An 11,373-nucleotide genomic window follows, 5' to 3' on the forward strand; every position below is an offset into this window, starting at 1 on the left:
TATATGTATACTAATTATCTATTTACTAATAGTAAGTGGAAACCAAAATTTAAAAATTCTATAAGAATTTCTCCACAGAGAATGAAATACATAGGCATAAATCTGATAAAGCTTATACAGGATTTATATAATGACATCTGTAAAATGCTGATGAAATCAATCAAAAAGAACCTTATATCTTTGAGAGAGACAACGTAGTTTGGATTAGAAGACTGTATTCAGTAAAAATATCATTTCTTCAAACATTTATCTATAGGTTTGATACAATTTCTAGCAAAGTTTCAGAAAGTTTTTTTTTGTAGACTTAGATAAGTTTTCTAAAACTCATATGGAAAGGCAGAGCCCATTAAATAGCCAAAAGAACTTTGAAAAAGTGAAGGAATAATTCTAATGTTAAAGCTCCTAATATAGCTTTAGTAATCACGCAGTGCATACTGGAGAAGGAATAGACATATACATAGATCAGTGAAACAGAAGAGACTATACAGAAATAGACCCAAACAAATATGGCCACTTAATTCTGACAAAAGAGCAGAAGTCAATACATAGTGTTGGAACCACTGGACATTCATTGTCAGAAAAATGAATCTCCACCTAGACCTTATCTCTTATATAAAAATTAACCCAAAATGGATCATGGAATTATAAGTGAAACAGGTCCATTGAGAACATGGGAGAAGATGTGGGGCCCTAGGGCTTGGCAGGCCAAGTGTTCTTAGATTTGACACCCAACACACTACCCATAAGAGGAAAAAATGCTAAATTGGACCTCCTCTAATTTTAAAAATTTGCTCTTTGAAAAACTCAGTTGAAAGGATTTTTAAAAACCCACTGCCTGGGAGAAAATATTTGCAAATTATGTATTTGACACAGATCTTATATCTATAATATATTTTAAAAAACCTCTGAAAACTCAACATCAGAAAAAATAGATTCAATTAGAAAATGGGCAAAAAATCAAGCACAGACATTTCACTGATCTGCAGAAGGCAAATGAACACATGGAAAGATGTTCAACATCATTAGCTAGTAGAGAAAGGAAAATTAAAACCGTAGGGAGGTATCACTGCACATTTACCAGAATAGCTAAAATAAAAAATAGTGGCAGCAAATACAGGAAAGAATGTGCAGAAACTGGGGGCACCTGGGTGGCTCAGTCTGTTAAGCATCTGACTCTTGATTTAGCTCAGGTCATGATCTTACAGTTTGTGAGTTCCAGCCCTGCATTGGGTTCTATGTCTCCGTTTCTCTCTGCCCCTCCTTGCTTGTGCTCACTTGCTTTCTGTCTTTCTCTCTCTCTCTCTCTCAAAAATAAATAAATAAACATTAAAAAAACTGAACGTGGAGAAAGTGGATCACTCATCCATTGCTGGTTTGAATGTAAGACAGTATAGCCACTCTGGAAAATGGGCAGTTGCTTTCGAAACTAAAAAAATAAATTTACCATATGACTCAGCGATGGCACACTTGAGCATTTTCCCTGGAGAAAGGAAGACATTTTCATATAAGAATTTATAAGAATGTTCTTAGCAGCTTCATTCATAATAACCCCAAACTGCACACTATCCACATGTCCTTTATGCTGTGAAAGGCTAAACACACTGTGGTTCATTCATACCATGAAATACTATGCAGCAATAATTTAAAAAAAAGAATATACACTCAAAAACTTGGATGGATCTCAAGGAAATTATGCTGAATGGAAAGAATATCAAAATGATACATAACTGCACAATTACGTGAATATAACATTTGTGAAATAACAGTTATAAATACGAAGGACAAATTGGTGAATAAATAGTGGTTGGGGAAGGGGAATGTGTGCCTATAAAGAATAGTCTTGTGCTGGTGATACAGTTGGGTGTCTTCACTGTGGTGGCGATTATACAAAACCACACATATGATAAAATCGTGGAGGATTTTATACGCAAAAACACAAATGGGTGCGTGTATAATTGGTGACATCTGAACCTGCTGTTTGGATTTTGTCAATGTCAGTTTCTTGATTTTGATGCTGTACTGTGGTTGTGTGGAATTTTGCCATTGGGGGAGAAGCTAAATAAAAAGTGTCCCTGTGTACTTCTTTGCAATTCCTGTGCACCTGCAAATACTTCAAAATACATATATATATTTTTAATGGTTTTTTTCAAGAAGCAAGACATTTATTTGGGATCAAAGAATTGCAATTCAGAGTACACAGATTTAGGTAGAAACCCAAATAGTATCCCATTTATAGGAGGTAACTCAGGGCTTTTATGGGGGAAAAAAAGAAAATCAAATAAGTTTTTGTTGTTGTTGTTGTTGTTGTTATAATTATTGTCAAATTAGCTAACATGCAGTGTGTAAAGTGTGCTCTTGGTTATTTAGGGTAGATTCCCATGGTTCATTGCTTACATTCAACACCCAGTGCTCACCCCAGAAAGTGCTCTCCTCAATGCCCACTACCCCCTTTCCCATTTCCCCCACCCCCCATCCACCCTCTGTTCTCTGTATTTAAGAATCTCTTATGATTTGCCTGTTTGTAACTATTTTTGCCCCTTCCCTCCCCTCCCCTCATGGTCTTCTGTTAAGTTTCTCAAGATCCACATATGAATGAAAACATATGCTATCTGTCCTTCTCTGACTGACTTATTTCACTCAGCATAATACCCTCCAGTTCCATCCACCTTGCTGCAAATGGCAGGATTTCCTTCTTTCTCATTGCCATGTAGTATTCCATTGTATATATAAACCACATCTTCTTGATCCATTCATCAGTTGAGGGACATTTAGGCTCTTTCCATAATTTGGCTGTTGTTGAAAGTGATGCTATGAACATTGGGTACATGTACCCCTGTGCATCAGCACTCCTGTATCCTTTGGATAAATTTCTAGTAGTGATATTGCTGGGTCGTAGGGTAGTTCTCTTTCTAATTTTTTTTTTTTTAAGGAACCTCCACAGTGTTTTCCAGAGCGGCTGCACCAGTTTGCATTCCCAACAACAGTGCAAGAGGGTTTCCATTTCTCCACATCCTTGGCAGAATCTGTAGCTTCCTAAATTGTCCATTTTAACCACTCTGACTGGTGGGAGGTGGGATCTCAGTGTGGTTTTGATTTGTATTTCCCTGATGATGAGTGACAGTGAGCATCTTTTCACTTGTCTGTTGGACATCTGGATGTCTTCCTTGGAAAGTGTCTATTGATGTCTTCTGACCATTTCTTCACTGGATTATTTATTTTTGGGGTGTTGAGTTTGGTAAGTTCCTTACAGATTTTGGATACTAGTCCTTTATCTAATGTATCACTTGCAACTTTTTTTCCCATTCTGTCAATAGTCTTTTAGTTTTGTTGATTGTTTGCTTTGCAGTGCAGAAGATTTTTATCTTGATGAGGTTCCAATAGTTCATTTTTGCTTTTAATTCCTTTGCCTTTGGAAATGTGTCAAGCCAGAAATTGCTGCAGCTGAGGTCAAGGTTATTTCCTGCTTTCTCCTCTAGAGTTTTGATGGTTTCCTATCTCACATTTAAGTCTTTAACCCATTTTGAGTTTATTTTTGGGTATGGTGTAAAAAGTGATCTAGTTTCATTTATTTGAGAGAGTGCATACACAGGAGCAGGGGAGGGGCGCAGAGAGCTGGATAGGGAGAATCTAAGCAAGCTCAGTGCTTTCAGCATGGAGCCCGGTGCAGGGCTCAGTCTCACAAACCCCGAAATCATGACCTGAGCCAAAATTAAGAATCTGTTGCTTACCCAACTGAGCCACTCAGGCGCCCCCAAAATACATACTTTTTAATGGTGATGAATAGAACTAATGCATAATAATGAGTGGTATTCTGTCATCTTGTTTAAAAAATTTTGATGTTGATTTTTTTTTTTTTTTTTTAGAGACAGAGCACAAATGGGAGGGGTAGGAAGAGAGGTAGACAGAGAATCTGAGACAGGCTTCACGCTGTCAGCTCAGAGCTGGATGTAGGTCTTGAACCCATGAGCCATGAGATCATAACCTGAGCCGAAGTCAGATGGTCAACCAACTGAGCCATCCAGGCATCCCTATGCCATCTTTGAACACAGTCATTGTATTCACAGCTTGGGGTCCTTAAATCTTTTTATACCAAAAATTTGAGTCTTCGCTCAGGGTTGAGGATATGGTCAGAGACTTAAATTCTTTGCAGAATACCAGTGTAATTAGTATCTCGTTCCCTTCCATTTACTGTAAAGAGTAATTAACTGGCAAAGGGAAGGGAGTGGGGATTGGTGTAGAAAGGAGGGAAAAGAAAATTCAAAAGTCAAGTAAAATTAATGCTAGGATATTTTCTTTTAATAATGGACAAGAAACTTTGAATTTGGGGCACTATTTTCTTTTTATCTTTGTGAAACCAAAATTCACACAATCATGTGGCAATTTTATTTTTAAATATATTTTAATTACGCTTATTTGTTGCTTATACCAAAACCTTTGGTTTCTATATAAATATATATATATATACCAAAAAAAAAAAAAGGCAAGGCCCTTGATGCAGTAAATGAAAAATCTGAAGAAACTCTTAAGAATCCAGGTGAAATAGATTTTAAAGACACAGGAGGTCGTAATAGTCCTATATTTAACTCCTATAAACATTTTTCTATTTCTTATTCTAACATCTGCCTCTTGAATCTTTTTTTTTATATGTCTTTTATTTATTTTTGAGAGACAGAGCGAGCAGGGGAGGGTCAGAGAGAGAGGGAGACACAGAACCCGAAGCAGGCTCCAGGCTCTGAGCTGTCAGCACAGAGCCCGACGCGGGGCTCGAACCCACCAACCGTGAGATCATGACCTGAGCCGAAGCCGGCCGCTTAACCGACTGAGCCACCCAGGCGCCCCATGCCTCTTGAATCTTAATATCCATTATTACTCCCTCTCCAGTTGGGAAGGACCTAGACCTGAGGTCACAAGGTTGGAGGGTAAAGCCCCAGCTCTGTCATACGTTAGCTGTGTGATCACTGATGCATTGGCCTGTTTCTTCATCAGTTTCATTTTGAGAGAAAGACGGCACAAAAAGCATTTTGCAATGCTGTAAAAATTCAGGGCACTATTAGTAATAGCTTCTCAGCTTCTAGGAAATTGGCCAGTTTGAAAGGACAAAGAAAAGAGAAAAACTAAAATGTTCAGATTAAGCCAAAGAACGCTGTTAACCTCAAGAAGAAATCTCTGAGAGCCCAAAGGTAAATCTGTGGAGAAAATTCTGTTTGTTTCCCATGTAAGGATTGTGTGACAAAACAAAAAACTCATAGCCTGTAATACCACCTTTTCATGAAAGTTTTGTGAGTATCGATAAGATAAAAAATATCAGAGAGCTTACCGTTGAAAAGATATATATACAATAAAATTTAAAATATAGTCTTAAAAATATGGTTATGGAGCAAGAAGATGATCAAGAATATGAGAAATAAATGCATTATGTGATATGTTTTGAAACTATATATAAATTGATCCTTATGTAAAGCTGGTCTGTAAGTTGGGTTTAAGTATCCTTTATTATTTTAGCTCATTGCTTTTCTTGATGTTGAACTCTTTGTGCCCTGATCACTCACTTCTGAGTAGTTTCTACCTGCTGCGGGTAAGAAGCTGCTATGCTTACAAGCACTTTGATCTTCCTGTATTAACAAAAGATAACAATCATGTGAATTGTTCTTTCAAACACAGAGCAGCAAATACTAAACCAGACCTTAGTGAAAGGTAAATGATGAACTCTAAGGAAATGTTTTGTGGCAACGCGCATTTTCAGAGCAAGGAAGGAGAAGGTTTCGTGAGTCACAGATTCCCAAAGTAGCTACTGTGTGCTGCCACTCCAGAGATAAAGCAAAGAATCCCCAGTTTCACAGATTGGCCAGCCCTGGGCTATAGGTGGCTCGTGGCCCGACAGAGCCGGGACCCAGAACTGGGCCCGTGGTGCAAGACGGCTGACACTCATCTCGGAGAACCCAGACAGTAATTTGCTGAAATAGGCCATTTAGAGAAATGCAGCCAAGACAGGCCATTTCCCAGAAATGGATATCACAGCCTTTCTCTGTGTGGCTTTGCACATGAATAGCCTAAAAAGTGAGAGGATGATGAAGGGAGAGCCTGAAAAAGCCAAAAGGTCATGGAAATTGAAAGACGTGATGGGGAAAAGATTTGAGAATCTTAGGTTTAACAGCAGCAGCGCGAGACAGGGGCGCAATTCGAAGGCTCGCAGCATGTAACCTTTGTCAACCTTATTGACAGAAGCTTCTGAAAAAAATTCAAAAAAATGAAATTAGTTATTTGACATCATTATGCTCTACAAGAAGTTTTTTTTTTAAAGTTAATTTTAGAGAGAGAGAGTGTGTGTGAGCAGGAGAAGGATAGAGAGAGGGAGAGAGAGAGAGAGAATCCCAGTCTCTTGAACCGTAAGATCACAACCTGAGCTGAAATCGAGTGGGGTGTGTAATTGTTTGAGCCATGCAGGCACCCCAAGAAGTTACGTAGATTTGAGATGGTCAGATTATTCTAGTAGTACCAGGATCCTGGCTATAATGTACAACCCCACCCTTGTGTCCTGAGCTCTGGTGTATGTTTGCTGACTTCTTCCCTTACACCAGGCCTTCCCCATAACCTTCCGACGAGACTGAGGACAAGGGACAAATGAAAGATGTTCCATTTACAAAATTTGTTTTTCTTTCCTGGCTAGTATGAGAGGTTGTCATTGGAAAGCCCTATCCAGAGAACCGGAGATGGAGATTTCTCTAGAGAATGAGGAAACCTACTGCTGCCTTACCATACTTCCGTGTGGCTGTCTCTAATCTTGTTCAATCCTTTTCCTCTGCCTGGAGAACCACTGCCCTCCTCCCCTTGTTCAAATTCTCCTTACCTGGCAATGTCTACCTTAATCATCTCTTTTCCCCTAGAAAGCCAACCTCAATCTTTCCTTTCTCCACTCAAGCAATTGATTGTACTTCCTGGTGTTCCTTGATTATTTGCTTGAATCCTGTTGCCTTTTCTTTTCTTTTTTTTTTGGTGTATTTTTTTTTAAATAGTTTATTGTCAAATTGGTTTACATACAACACCCAGTGCTCTTCCCCATAAGTGCCCTCCACCATCACCACCACCTCTTTTCCCCCCTCCTCCTTCCCCTTCAACCCTCAGTTCATTTTCAGTATTCAATAGTCTCTCAAGTTTTGCATCCCTCTCTCTCCCCAACTCTCTCTCCCTCTTCCCCTCCCCATGGTCCTCCATTAGGTTTCTCCTGTTCTCCTGTTAGACCTATGAGTGCAAACATATGATATCTGTCCTCTGCCTGACTTATTTCACTCAGCATGACACCCTTGAGGTCCATCCACATTCCTACAAATGGCCAGGTTTCATTCTTTCTCATTGCCATGTAGTACTCCATTGTGTATATATACCACATCTTCTTGATCCACTCATCAGGTGATGGGCATTTAGGCTTTTCCCATATTTTGGCTATTGTTGACATTGCTGCTATGAACATTGGGGTACATGTGCTCCTATGCATCAGCATTTCTGTATCCCTTGGGTAAATCCCTAGCAATTCTATTGCTGGGTCATAAGGGAGTTCTATGGATAGTTTTTTTGAGGAATCTCCACACTGTTTTCCAGAGCTGCTGCACCAGTTTACATTCCCACCAACAGTGTAGGAGGGTGCCTGTCTCTCCACACCCTCGCCAGCATCTATAGTCTCTTGATTTGTTCATTTTAGCCACTCTGACTGGTGTGAGGTGGTATCTCAGTGTGGTTTTGATTTGTGTTTCCCTGATGATGAGTGATGTTGAGCATCGTTTCATGTGCCTGTAGGCCATCTGGATGTCCTCTTTGGAGAAGTGTCTGTTCGTGTCTGTTGCCTTTTTGTTGTATTTCATGACATGGCTCTGTTCCCCACTAGACTGAGAAATAATTTTTGGTTTAAGATTAAAGTTAAAATCCTGATTTGGCCACTTGGCTGGATAATACAAGACAAACCACTTACAAAACTTTTGTGCCTTAGTATCTTCAAGTATAATGTGGGGATCATAAAAATTGAAAAATAATAATAGTAAAAAAATAATAAATACCACATATGATTATTGGTAGAATAATGTAAGCTAACATAATTAAAATACTCCCAAAAGGCCTAGCATGTAGTAAATAATGAATATCAACTTTGGTATTTTTATTATTTTCTTTGAGGACTTCCAAGAAATATATAGTTACTTGCATATGATCGGTTCTCAATAATGTTTGCTTATGAATGAACAACACTGATTTCTTCCTAAAATGCATAGGCATATAATTAATGTCTATTTGGTGAGACATGAGAACAGTGTACTTTTCTGATTGATCATGTGTGGCTGCCACGGATCTGACAATGGACCCAGGATCAGAGAGAACAGTGTCGAATACTAGGGTTCCATTGGAGTTTGTTTGTTTGTTTTCATTTTTTTTTTCCATTGGAGTTTAAAATGAGCAACTGAATGGGCACATGAATCCTGAAGGTCAAGATGGATGTGGACCAAGTATGGGGCAGAGGATGACATCCAAAAGGTAACAAGAAAGTGAAGTTGGAGCATTATTAGAATATCTAGGCTAAAGAGGTCAGGGTGAGCACTGAGAAAAAGAATTAGGGGATGAGATTTGGACTGAGAATCTAGGAGTAGGACCACAGCAGGCTGAAATGCAGAATGTGGCTTGAATCTTCAAGCTTGGCGATGCTTGCTGGCCTTCTGCTCTGGCTTTCAGCAGCCTCCCTGGTGCGTGCAGATAAGGAATGGCAGGTGTAAGCTGCTTCCTGGGGTGAGAAAGGTTTTTTTTCAGATGCCAGTGCCTGCAGGGAAGATTCTTCTCACCAGGGAACTAACAACTGATATTAAGTGCCCAAAGCTAATGAAAGATCCCTAAGAGCAAAGGCACACTGTGCTAAAATGCTTAGTCAAGGATTAAGTTCAATCATTCTGGCTAAATCCATCTTTAAAGGCAGGGTGCTTACCTGAATTTATTTGTTCATTCATGCCTCCATTTTCATGATTTTTTTTCTTAAAGCCATTTCTTCCAAAGGTCAATCTATAGTCAATTTATTTACTCAAGTTCTTATTCTTCATGCCCGTCATATTTTCTACACTATTTCTTTCATGCAATTGAGGTTACCTTACTATAAACGTATACTTGTCATTACCTAGTATAAATAGGTGACATTTCCCCCCTTATCTCCACAAGCCATATTGTAGAAATTTCCCACATCCTCTTCCCAATATCTTCTTCCCCAGCCCATGCTGCTTGAGTAGTGGCCCATATGAACCACCTACCTGCCCGTGTCACTTGATCCAATAAATCAGATCTCTCTCCTAGGGTTTTGTAGTTGGCTTTCAGAGACTCTAATTGCTTTCCTGTGGGTCCCTTGGATTGAGATTCTATTTAGGCTGCTGTAAAACTTTTCTGCCTTGTGCAGAGAGAAGTAAATAAAACTGTTAAATTAGGACTTTGGGTTGCAAAATAGAAAACCAATGCGGTTTAATCAAGAGAGGGCACATATTGCTTCACGGACCAGTCCAGAATTCTCTAGTCTCACGGATGGTTAGAGCAAGGTGTTTATACATTGTTATGAAGAACTTTTCACCTTTCAGGTGTTTTTCTCAATGTTTATCTTATTCTCTGCCAGGAATATGGCCCCCCAAAATATTGTGTACATGATTCTTAAACCTTTTGATCTCAGAAAGAATGAGGGCCCCCATATCTAAAATATATACAGAATACTTAGAAGTTAACAAAAACCCAATTTAAAAAATTTGGACATGTTACCAAAGAAGGTGTTTGCATTGAACATGAACATATATAAAGGCATTCAATATCATTAGTTATCATTAATTAGTATGGCTAAAATGTAAAAGTCTGACTCTGCCAAATTTTGGAGAAAAAATTTCATAACAGAAAAAATGTGACACTTGGAATAGTTTAACAAAATTGAACAATCTATTAATAACACTCAGAAGAAAAGAAATAGGAAAACCATATTAGAAATATAAGAGGGAATAGACAGTACCATAGACCCATCAAACATTGATGGGATAAAATGAGAAATATTATGAACACTTTTCTGCAAATAAATTCAGTAATATGAATGAAATAAACATTCTCAGAGAAAACATGGCTTATCACAATTGAAGAAATAGAAAATTTGAAAAGCTGTATATTAAAGAAATTAACTCATAATAAAAATTCTCACAAGATATCAGACCAGATGTTTACAAATTACAGTTGACCCTTGAACAACAGGTTTGAACTGTGTAAGTTCAACTGTATTTCAATTGTGCTGGGTGTGGGGGAGGGAGGGGTCATGCCCCTAATCTCCACATTGTTCAAGGGTCAACTGTGCATCAAAGCTCTAAGAAAGAAATACTATACGTTGCATAAAAATCCTTTTGGAAAGTAGAAGCAACACACCTATATTTCTTTTATAAATCTAGAAAAACTCTGAGAAGAAAATATGACAAGGACATTATAAGAAAAAAATTATAGAACAGAATCCCTTCAAATATAGACAAACATGGCCTTTATAAAAGTATTGGCATGTGATATATAGAAATGTAAAGAAATGAACATGTAGGATTTATTGTAGGAAGTTGGTAGAACAATAAAAAGATTGCATAATATAGTTTATGTTCATAGATAACAAGGAAAGCATTGCATAGGCTTTCAAAGTGAAGAGACATTAACTTTGTACCTACTTATGATGAATAAAATTTATCAGAAAACTATGCATAGAGAGGAATTTTTTCAATTTTGAAAAGGGTATCTACTAAAAACTACAGTAAACATTCCTTAATGGTGTAATAATGAACACATTCCCCTTAAGTCGGGAAAAAAGTCAAGAAAGTTGATTCATACTTCTTTATTCAGCATTTTACTGGAAGTCCCAGCTAGTGCAGTAAGAAAAGAAAAGAAAAATAAAAGTCCTAAGAATGGGGCCAACGAAAGTAAAACTTTATAGGTGACAACTTTTCATTTTGAACATTCTCCAGCATCTGCAACATAAATACTAGACCGAATAAGTGAAATTAACATGCTTGCATGATGCAAGATCAACATACAATAATAAACTATATTTTTATCAGAAGCAAACAATTGGAAAATAAAATACAAAAAATTCTATTTATAATTACCTCAAAAGCATAAAATAATAAATTTAGTGAAATATAGACAAACATGTAAACTGAAAACTAAACACATTCCTAAATAAAATTAAAAGTCCTATGTAAATAGAAATGAATTGTACATGGATTGAAAAATTCAATATTGTTAAAATGTCAACTCTTTCCAGATTGACGAATATGTTCCATATGAACACAATCAGAATTCTAAGATTTTTCTTTAGAAATTGCCAAACTGGTTCTAAAATTATTTGGA

The sequence above is a fragment of the Suricata suricatta genome, chromosome 5 (assembly GCF_006229205.1).
Source record: "Suricata suricatta isolate VVHF042 chromosome 5, meerkat_22Aug2017_6uvM2_HiC, whole genome shotgun sequence".
NCBI lineage: Eukaryota > Metazoa > Chordata > Mammalia > Carnivora > Herpestidae > Suricata > Suricata suricatta.